Here is a 12,388-nt window from a genome sequence, read left to right as displayed (position 1 = left end):
AAGGTTGAGAGTTCAAGCTCACCAGCTGGTCCTCAGAAATCCTATACAGGGTCACTATGAGTCAGAACCAGCCTGAGGGCACTGAACAACAACAACATATGTATATACACACACATGTACATATATATTACAAACACACATACATATAATTTCTCCAGAAGTTTCCGAGATTTATGTAAAAGTGCCTCTTAATTTTTCTTTTCTTGACTAAATCTTTTACTGTTAAAGGGAATAATAATAATAACGCTACAACTAATGATTTATGTTATGCTCATTTAAAAAAATAAGGAGCTCTGGTAGCGCAGTGGTTATGAATCGGGCTGCTACTCTCACAGTCAGCAGTTGGAAACTACCAGCTGTTCCATAGGAGAAAGATGAAGCTTTCTGCTCCCGTAAAGATTTACAGCCTCGGAAACCCTGTACAGGGTCACTATGAGTTGGAAACGACTCCAGGACACGTAACAACAACAGTGTTAAAAATAAGAAGCTATAAGAAATAGAAATAGAATATTTTTCTATACATCATTTATACATTCCAAAAACAGCGGAATGGCCACATCTGACTCTCTCTGGCTTCACAAGGTGAAGGAGAATTAAACTCAAAATTCACCTAAAGTTCCCTCATATGAAGCGGAGGACAGACACTACCTACAACATTCTTTGCCTTACTCGGACACCCACCATGCCTCTTATACTTTGCTTCACATCTGGGTTTGAAAATCCATTGCGATGGCCACAGAAAACTCATAGCACACTCACAATTATGAGATTTATTAGGGTCATAGCTGGGGGCAGTTCAGAGTCAGAAACAACACAGGATACAACAGCTCTCTAATCGGGGTTTTCTCTCCAGTACCACAAGCACGCCTCACTTTGTCTGAGACCTCTCAGCCTCTGCCTTGCTCAGGCAAGCATTACAAAGCAACTTTAACCAATCTGCAAATGTCCAAAGGGTACATTCTGCAAGCCGTCCTCCTGCCATCGGCACTCAGCTTTACACCGTCCGGGGGCCAGAAAGCCTGCAGCTGCTCCTTCTCTTCATGGTACGGCTTGGATTTCTGTCTCTGCTGCCTCAGCTTTTCCAGGTAGGGACCTGGAGGCTCAGCCGTGCTTTTTCTTCCTTGATGATCCCGTGATCTTCTGTTTCTGCTTCTGAGGTCTTCCTTTGAAAGCCAAACAAATCAATCCCAACATTGTTAGAGTTCCATAACCACATGGGAGTCCTGGTGTGGCGCTTTCAGTCCATGCGTTGGACTAAAAAGTCCGCTTGGACCGAAAGGCCGGTGGTTCAAGCTCACCAGCTCCTCCTTGGAAACCCTGTACAGGGTCACCATGAGTCGGATGCCGACTCGACGGCAGTTAGTAAGTAACAATACACCGTATTTGCATGCACCCATCAAATCTTTTGATGGGAATCACAAAGACCATGACTAGGAGAGACATATTGAGTAAATTCATTGTACTGCATACATCAAATGTAAAAATATATCAGGACCAATTAAAGAAACCAGGAACCTTGGGGAAAAGTTTGAATCCAGAGCTGGGGTAAGCAGAGATATATCAAAGGTCTGACAGAGCTGGCATATACCCAAGGTACCACTTGAGAGGGGGCACCCGTGAACAGTTTCCATTACCCCAGTGAGGTTTGATGTCCTTCCTCAAGCACTGTAGTAGCAATGGGAGGTGGGATGTGACAGTTGAGGGCACTTGACACCCCCCCCAGGTACAAGTCCAGGGTGTACCAGACAAGATGACACAGAATGACATTCTAAGGTGTCTCATGTATGAAGTGCCTGACTGTGTCAAGGAGGCAGAGTGTAATTATATAATTCTCTGCCCCTTAGTGACTTCCTTCCACAGAGCACACTATGGAAAGGGAAGCAAGGTACATTTACAGTGAGAAACCTAGCTAGTACTAACTTAGGTGATTAAGGTTAACAGTCAGTGATAAATCATGTTGATAATATGTGCCCTTGATGCGATGTACTGCAGGGCTTCTTCTGAAAACTCATAACTTCAATCTAACCATGATGAAAACATCAGACAAACCCAAACTGAGGTGCATTCTACAAACATTTGATTAGTACTTGACAAAACTGTCAAGGTCATAAAACAAGAATGTCTGAGCAACTCCCAGCACAGGGGAGCCTAAACAAACAAGATGTCTAAACGCAACGTGGTATCTTGGATGGGGATCAAGAATAGAAAATGGGCATTAGTGAAAAACTATTACAAATGAAAACTACGAGCATGAATAAAAAATTATCCTCAGTCTGGCTGTAGAAGTTATTATAATCAACTGTTAGAAATTCCAAATATGTACTTTGGGGGCAGAATCTCCTTGTTTTTCAATACACTTTGTCCATCTTTCAACAAACTTTTGAATTAATTTATTAGAAAATGTTTTAGGCTGAATGGAGAGCCACCAATACACTGCTGGCTTCAAGTCTTCATCAAAAGTGATACTTCATCCTTGAAGGGTTGCTTTCAGGGGAGCAAACAGGTGAAAGTCCCATAAAGAATGATCAGGACTATGCTTTAGCACCTCAAAAGAGAGTTTTTGCAGAGTGTCAACAGTGTGAGCAGAGGTGTGGGGACGTGCATTGTCATGCAAGATCACATCGCCCTTGGAAAGCAGTCCTCTGTGTTTAATGCAAAATTTAGGCTTCAGCTCTTCAGTGAGCATCTCACTGTAAGGAACACTGTTGACTGTTGAAACTTGTTCATGATAGTGTTCCAATACTGGCCCTTTTGAATCCCATAAAACAGTTATAATCGATTTTCCAGCTGATGGTGGATTTTTTAGCTTATTCTTGGTTGGCGATTGAGGATGCTTGCAAACCACATTCTGCCATTTTCTCTCAGGCTCCTAGTGATGAATCTGTGTCTCACACTTGATAAGACAGTGCAACCAACAGAAATTTTAATATAACTGGAGTGCGGAAAATTTGTGACTCATCCTCATAAATAAGGAGTTTAGATAACAAAGTTAAATGAGAGTTGATTATTCAGTTGTGAGAAATGTACCATAATAATGAAAGATGATAATATGGTTTACACTGAGTCAGAATATATGGGAACTATATTACCACTATTATTTAGCTACAGATCGAAAACTATTCTGGAATATAAAGTTTATTTAAATTCTTAAAAATCACACTGAGTATTTATCCATTAAAGCACTCAGAATTAAAAGAATGCTTGAAATGTGTCTTGTAAATTATTAAAAATATTTATTAATATTTAATAAGAATTATAATATTTCAAAATCAAAGGACTTTCCACTTTTGTCTATATTGAGTTATTGATTCAAAACTTTTGGTCAAAACAATGAGAAAAGCAATATATTTTCTGAGATATACTGAGGAAGTTAAATTTAATTACTCATGTATTTTCTGTTGTCAAGAGAACAATCAAGTGATAAATTCCCTATAGTCTAAAACTTACGGACAAGATCATCAATCTGGGACTTGCAAAGAGTTGAAGAAAAAATGATTTTTAAAAACACTGTGGATTAATGTGCTGGACTGCAAGACCGGTTTGAACCTCAAGGTCGATGGTGCAAGCTCACCAGATGTTCCTGGGATACCCTATACAGGGTCACTATGAGTTGGAACCGACTCGACTTAACAACAACAACAGGTTAAGAGAAGACCAAGGGCTAGTTGTTGCTAAGTGACATTTAGTTGGTTCCAACTCATACTGACCCTGTGTTGTTGTCGTTGTTAGGAAGTACGATCAAGTCAGTTCTGACCCATAGCAACCCTATATAGGGTTTCTGATGATCAGCTGGTGAACTTGAATCACCAACCTCAAAGTTCAAACCGACTTTGCAGTCCAGCACATTAACCCACAGCACATTAACCAGAACTCTCTGTATAGGGTTTCCAAAACTGTAAATCTTTGCAGTTGCAGAAAGCCTCATCTTTCTCTTGAGGAGCAGCTAATGAGCTTGAACCACCAGTCTTGTGGTTCTCAGTCAAGTGCTTATACTACAGAGCCACTAGGCTTCCTAATAATTAGTGGTTGTTATGTGCTGTTGAGACAGTTCCTACTCATAAGGTTTAAAAGGAGCAGCTAGTGGATTTAAATCACCATCCTTGGGGTTTACAGTACAATGCTTATCTTACAACACCACAGCAGGTTTTCCTAGGGAGGTTGAAAGGCCAGTAAGTGAGAAGATCTTTGAAGAAAGCTACATCAGTGTGCTGTTCCAACCCTCCCCGTGTCAAGGGAACAGTGATAAATGTGAGAGGTACTGTAATCTCTGAAATACTCACAAAAGAGCCTATAAAATAGAATCAACATTTGGAATCTGCCGCATAAAGGAAATGCCAATGTCAGATTCCAACCTTACCTGCTAATAGAAACTACCTCTCATCTCTCTGTTCCAGTTACTATTATTGCAACATAAAAAATTATCCCCAAACATAGTAACTTAAAACACTAATTTGATCGTGCTCATTGTTTCTGAAGATTATAGATTTAGAATAGAACACTAGGATGGTTTGTCTCTGTTTCATGTTACCTGAGAACTCAGCAAGAAAGAATAACTGTCTGGGATAGACTCTATGCCTGGAAATAGCTATCTAAAGCTTACAGGCTCACCTATCTGGGACTTGGGCTGAGGTGATGTAAAGACTAGGGTTGCTAACAGCTCTTGTACATGGCTTCTCGTTGTGATTTAGCTTCCTGATAGCATAGGGCCCTCAGAGAAGGCAAATATCATACATGGCAACTCAGGGTTCCTGCATCTGTATTTCAATGAACAATGTAGAAACTCTGCTCTTTTATGACCACATCTCACTCTGCCAGATGCTATTGGTTCAAAGAGTCAAAAGCCTGACCAAATTCAAGGAAATAAGACTCTACTTGTCTATGGACTTTAAGTCCACATTGAAGATAGTTTGTAAAACAGGAGATACATTTATTGGTATTTTGGAAAAATAAAATCTGCCTAATTTTTAACAAGTCTGAAGAAACCTAAAAAGTGACCAATCTGGGGAGAAGAGGGAGGAAAAACTTAACACAGCTTCTTTGCTTTCCAACTTCAGATTTCTCAACTTGAAGGGGCAGTGGGGAAAAGGAAGATTTACAGTCAATGAAATTTGAAGTTCGAGATATTACACATATTGAACTGAATGTGACAAACCTTGAAAATAAGTTTATTACCAGATAGTAACCAGACAAGCTTTAATCACTGTCTGAAATTTCCTCCAGGGAATGAGTGACTGTGTGTTTGCAGTGGAGTAAAACAATTAAGTTATTTTTCACATGGCTCCTACTCAAACCCGTTACGTGTGATTGGCGTATGCATTGCAATAGTCCATTAGTATGCATTACCAACATTCCCTTTGTGGCGTTTGCATGAACTTTGCCTTATTGGAGAGTCAGTTTCAGCCACCTGTCAGGCAGGTAGAGCCCAGAAATTAGTTCCAAGAGAATAAACAAATGCTTCAGAGACAGGATCTAAAACACAGATTTTTTTTTTTATTTTGTTTGTTTGCAGAAAATTATTTGCTTCACTGAAGGCCTTGGCTTGTCCTCTCCCTCACTCTTTTTTTTTTTTTTTTGCAATCTGAAGTTTCTTTTTTCCCCAATTTTTAATGTGAAAAAATAAAATCTATTCAGATGTCAAAAGAATATCCTGTGAACTTCGATTCAACTACTAAAAACATTTTGTAACATTTGTATATATCCATTCCATCCTGGTAGTGTAATGGTTACGAATCGGGCTGTGAACCTCAGGGTCAGCAGTTCAAAACTACCAGCTGTTCCACAGGAGAAAGATGAGGCTTTCTGCTCCCATAAAGATTTACAGCCTCGGAAACCCTGTACAGGGTCGCTATGGGTCAGAATCGAATTGACAGCACTTAACAATAACAACAACATCCCATTCTAGATTTACATCCATTTAACTGAACCTTCTGAAAGTAATTTCCAGACACCATGGAATGTCACCCCTCTACAAGAATCTTCTATTCAAGACATTTTCCTACACAGTCACAATACACAATATACTATACAATACCTTCGGGAAGTTTAACACTATTGATACAATATTTACTAATATGTATTATGGAATCTTGTAGGATAAACATTGGACAGCAAGGTCAGTTTGAACTGCAATGGTTGGCGGTTCAAATCCACCAGCCACTCCTCGGAAACCCTATGCAGGGTCACTATGAGTCAGAACTGACTTGAAAGCCCTTAAATATATATGCATTATATATTTAAATGCCTTCAAATGTCCCTATAATGTCTTTTATGTTTTCACCCATCAAAGATCCCATAGTAAGTCATGCCATTAGGGTCTACTTTAGTTCAGTCCCTTCATCTTGAATTGTTTTTCATGGAATAGATATATTTTAAGAGTTCAAGCCAACTGTTTTGTAGAATGACCTTCAATTGAATTTGCTTGATTGTTTCCTTATGAATAGAGTCAGATTAAATATTTTTGAAACAAATATGGTATAGGTGATGCTGGCTCTTCTCCCTGCCTGGAATGGAAGGCATATATTGTTTGTTTCTCTCACTGTTGGTGATAACAAGTTCTACTGCTTGGTAAAGGTGGAGTATTCCAGATTTCTTCCTTATAAAGGTATTTTTATTGATTTGTAATCAATACATTTGTGATACTTTGAGACTGTAATTTTCTATTCCCAATGACTTGTCATTTATTAGTCTCAGCATCCATTAATGACCCTGTCTGAATCAATAATATGATTGTTGCTATTGTTAAGTGCCATCAAGTCAGTTTTGACTCATAGGGACCCTGTGTAGGGTTTCCAAGGAGTAACTGGTGTGTTTGAACTGGCGACCTTGTGGTTCACAGTCCAGTACTGATCCTACAGCACAACAACAGGAAACATTGGGGGCAACAAAATGGTGATTTATTTTCCAATTCTATAATTTCCTTTGAAGTCCCAGTGTGGCGCTGAAGGATAATGTACTAGGCCGCAAGTTTGGCGGTTCAAACTCACCAGTCGCTCCTTGGAAACACTATACAGGGTCACTATAAGTCGGAACCAACTCAATGGCACTTAATAAAACAACAGTTCCATTGCATGTATTGCCTAACATTCTCCTGTAAAGAAGAGCTCTACCTATAGTTCTTCCCATTTGAATTTTGAAAATGACTATACTATAGTTTTGTTGTGGTCGCTGTTGTTGCTAAGTGTCGTAAAGTCAGTACCAACCCGTAACTCCTTGTTATTGTTGTTGTTAAGTGCCATTCGTTGAGTCGGTTCCAATTCATTGCGACCTTGTAGAGGGTTTCTAAGGAGCGGCTGGTGACTTTGAACCCCCAACCTTGTAGTTCAAACAGACCTTGAGATTGAGTGATTATCCTATGGCACCACAACAGGACTCATAAATAATGACCATATATAAGGCTTCTGAGGAGCAGCCAAACTTTCAGTTAGCAGTCTAGTGCTTATCCTACAACGCCACACCAGGACTCCTTGCTATGGCTGGTTGCTCTCAAGTTGTTTTCAACTCCTGGGAACGTTTTGTACATATTACCCACTCCTGCACCATCTGCTGGTATGGTTTTGGATCAAGCCATCTCACTGAGGATTTATCTGTTGTGTTTTTCCTGACTGTCTACTTTCCCAACCTTGATGTCCTTCTCTAGCAATGGGGTTTTTTCCTGAGGGTGTGTTCAAAGTCATATCACTGAGCTCTCACCAGCCTTGCTTGGAATGAACCTTCTGGTTGCATTTCTTCTAAGACTGATGTTTTAGCTTTTCTGGCAGATCATGATATAGTCAATATTTTTCACCAACACCAATTGAAATACTTCCATTCTTTCTTACTTTCTTTGTCTAGCTTTCACATATATGTAAGATGATTGAAAAGGTAATTAAGAGTCATTAAATCCCACATTTCACTTTTTTTAAAAAAAAGAAGCTTACCCTATTTTAGCATCTATTCAAAGGCTAATGGCTCTTCACTGGCATGTGCCTCTCACTAGACTGTGAACTTCTTGAGGGCAATCTTTTGGACTAATCAATTCATTTTTTTCATTTTTCAAGTGTTCATTTGTTGTTGTTGCTAAGTGCTGTGAAGTCAGTTTAGACTCACAGCAACGCGATATAAGGTTTCCGAGAAGCAGCTGGTGAGTTTGAACCACTGACCTTGAGACTCAAACTGGCCTTATGCGGTCCAGTGATTACCCTACTAAGAAAACCTGGTAGCACAGTGGGTTAAGCATTTCGCTGATGGTTCAAACTCATCAGTCAATCCACAGAAGGAAGATGAGGCAGTATGGAAATTTACAGCCTGGAAATTTCTAAGGAACTGTTCTATTATGTCCCTCGCATCACTGTGAGTCGAAACCAACTGAATGGCAATAGGTTCTACATATCTTTAAAAGGAGGTAGAGGATTTAAAGTCATAATGAGTTGATGAGATATGGGGCAGGAATAATAAGTTATCATTAAAGGAGAAAGGGACATGGGGTATATAACGGAAAACAAAAATAGTGCTTCTGGCAAAAGATATAAAATATAGGAGACCATGATGCTTTCAACGGGCACAGAATTCATTTACAATTAAATCAACACATGAATTAATTTCCAGAACTAGGTGAAAGTTAACTAGACAGTTCATGTGTGATTATAAAGGAAACTCATTTCTTTCAGTGGTTTTTTGGGGGAAATTTTTCAAAGTAACCCTCCAAAACTTGAGCCATTGTTTGTTGTTATTTGCTATCGAGTTGGTTCTGACTCATAGCAATCCTGTATAGATCTGTGTTAGGCGAAGTGTACCTAGCACGCACCGTGGAAGCCAGGATGGACAGATTTTGTCTCTCATACTTCAAACATATTATCAGGAGGGACCAGTCCCTAGAAGAGAATATCCTGTTTGGTAAATTGGAAGCTTGGAGCAAAAGAGAAAGACCCTCGTGGATTGGCACAGTGGTGGCAACAATCATTGCTCTTCAGGAATAGCAATGATTATGAGGTTGGCATGGGACTGGGCAGTAGTTCATTCTCCTGTGCATAGTATGGTCGCTATGAGCCAGTACCAATCAATAACACCTAAAAACAACAACAACATAGGTTTTCCAATGCTGTACATTTTTCAGGAGCAAAAATCTTCATTTTTCTCCTGTGGAGCTTCTGGTGGATTTGAACTGCTGACCTTTCAGTTAGCAATCCAAGGCATAATCTACTATGCCTCCAAAGCTCCTTAACACTTGAATAGATACAAAAAATATTCCTCTAACTATACTTTTCTGTGAGCAGTTATTTCTTTTATAAATTGTTAAATTAAATATTGAATAGATACAGAGTAATTTTTATTAAATATGCATAAGGTATAAAAAGAAATACAACATACACCTGGATCTTGTGACCCAGTTAATTAACAGAAAGTTACCATCACCTTTGAGCCCTGTGTATTCTAAAACATCTTACTTAATTGCCTCATCTCTCAGTGGTAAATTCAAAGTTTTGTTTATTATACATTGACTTTCCTACACTCATTTACTTTACTATGGTTTGTGTCCTTAAACTATGTATTGTTTAATTATGTATGGTTTTGAACTTTATATAAATGTAAATATATTGTGTATATTCTTCTGCCGCAGTACGTTCCTGAGAATCAATCAAGCTTTTTTCTTCTAGTTGTAATTCATTCATTTTTAATGCTCAGGTATTCTGTCAGATGAATATTCCACAATTTATTTATCCAGTTTAATGTGAATGGATATTTGGGTTGTTCTAAATATTTTGCTCTCAAATAGCCCTGCACTGAACATTCCTCTGCGTGTGTCCTACTATATGTGATGGGAATGTTAATGATGTGAGGAATGTTTGTTACAAAATATGTACTTCTCAAATAAAGTTGTTGTTGTTAGTGCCATTGAGTTGTTTCCAACCCATAGCGACCCTGTATAGAGTTTCCAAGGAGTGGCTGGTGGGTTTGAACCGCTGAACTTGTGGTTTACAGTCCAGTGTTTATCCTACAGTGGCATATCAGGACTCCTTAAATAAAGGAGACAATGCCAAATTATTTTCCTACCAATGTATAATTCTGCCACCTGTTTATATGTGCAGTTGCTCCACATCTTAATGAACACTTGGTATTATCAAATGTTTTAATTTTTCACTCTGAAGACTGTATTGATATTGTATTGAGGCATTTAGTTTGTTCTGTAGGATAAGCACTGGATTACTAACCTCAAAGTCTGTGGTTCAAACTCAACAGTCATTCCTTGCTAAGTGTTAGAACTGACTCCACAGCATTTGACAATAACAGTAACAAAATAAAAACAATTATTAATAAGAATGAATATATTTTTAATTTGTGTGTTACCTTACATGAAGAGTTTATTTAAGCATTTTATCATATTTTCTATCAAGTTTTCTTTTCCTTTTTGACTTGTAGGAATTATTTAGCTATTTAAGATACTATTTATATGAATTGTCATTTATATGAATCTGGTAATGTAACCACTCTACTTAGCTCTTCTTTCAGAGCATCTTCTCTATTCTTAACCCTTTTTTCATCTAAATAACATTTGGCATCCTTTTAAGTTCTGCATAAAAAGCCTGTTGCAGGGCTCTGGGATACAGGGATTGAGGCATGGTTTGAATGGGTAAAAGAAGGGAAGCAATGTTAAGATGCTTGACTGTCTTATGAATCTTGGTTTCTCTTGCCTACTATTGTAAAATAGACATTTGAGGGGGAGAGAAAGGAATAGTCAGAAACATCACCATAGAAATCTTGTAAGCCCATCTTTATCCTATAACTGATTGGAATACCTAAAATGGGGCTAGAAATTGCCCAGTGAAAGAGGCTTCCTGTGGAGCCTTTGCATTGCATAAGACCATAGGTGGAATCCTGTTCCCCATCCAGAATCTTCTGAGGTAGGAAATGTCCACTTGAAAAGACAAGCAGACCAGCCTGGAGCAGCTAGAAGAACAGAAGATATTTCTTGAAAGAAAGACCAGCAAGAAAAATCAAAAACAATAACACATTCTGCTTTACTACTACAAGAACAAGCAAGTTGTTCACTGGGGGCCATCAAGGCAAGCAATCAAGTCCCCTCAGGGCAAACCGCCTTCCAAGACTGAAACTCAGAGGGAATATACAAGCAGGCATGTAATCTTGCTGGTGACCACGTTGGTCTACTGATAAGGGGAAGTGGGGAAAAACAGCAATGATGCTGTGAGCTAAGTCTGACCACATTCAATAGACTCCTGTCAACCTGGATCATGACCTGGTTGGCCAGCAGTATAGAAAGACCCAGGGACTCCTGAGTCCATGAGCAGAGATATAATCACAGAGGACTAGAGTGAAGAGTGAAGTGTCCAGCTGATGTGAAGTGAGGGGAGATGCACAAGAACACCCATACTTGAAGATAGTACCCATTTGATCTAGCTTCAATGGCTGGATGATCGGAACTCGACTAGAGGAAGAAAAAAGAGAGAACAAAGTGTAATTAGCTACAATTTGATTAACTTGACCTATAATTATGGATGTAGTAGCTCAAAAGAGGGAATTAATTTTTACCACAAGGATCATTCTCACCCCCTTTGTACACAGGGTTGACAGGGATGGGCAACTTAGACATTCGTTACCCAAAATGGCAAGGGGGCCTACAAAGGCACAAAGTGACTGTTTTACAAGTTTTCAAGAGGGAGCTTAGTTTCAGAGGGTGCAGGGGAAGGTAAACGCTCCACTGAGTGTTTTCCAACCTGTCTAGATGGGGAGGAGTGGTTGATCTTGCAGTCCAGGAGCAGAGGACCCTGGGACCATCAAGGAGAAGAGAACAGTGCGGACTCTATCCAGAGAAGCAGCGACACCAGAGATGGAAGCAAAGACAATGACATAGAGAGATGAAATGGCTGGGGTTCTGGACTCAGGGAGGGAGAGAGGCTATGTGCTGATGGCCGGGGAGCAGGCTTACGGGGTGTACCCTTTGGTTGTTTGAATGGTTATATATTCCTCAGTGCTTTGCGTACATAAAAAAAAAATATTTACAAAAACAAACAAAAAACAACAACAGAGAGAATGGAAGCAAATGCTGTTGAATGATGGTGCATGGAGGGAAATGAAATATGATAGTATGAATGTAAAGCTGATGCTCTCCCATGTAAACTCTCACTCAAATCACAATAAAAAAATTATTTTAATCTGTTGCAATTTTAGTAGCATTAGTGAAACTGTAGATAGTTTTACAAAATCTGTATCTTTAAAAGTCTAATAATTCAATCCAGGAATACTATGTCTGCATTTAAAATTATAGATATTCTTTATTGACTTTCAATGACATTTTATAACTCTTTCAAAAAAAACTTGCTCAAGTTTGTTAGATATATTTTATATATTACATTTTTCATATTATAAATGTTTCCTTCATATTAAAAATAAGCTT

This window comes from Chrysochloris asiatica, unplaced genomic scaffold (assembly GCF_000296735.1).
Source record: "Chrysochloris asiatica unplaced genomic scaffold, ChrAsi1.0 scaffold00005, whole genome shotgun sequence".
In the NCBI taxonomy this organism is placed as follows: Eukaryota; Metazoa; Chordata; class Mammalia; order Afrosoricida; family Chrysochloridae; genus Chrysochloris; species Chrysochloris asiatica.
Note: the sequence above shows the minus strand (reverse complement) of the source record.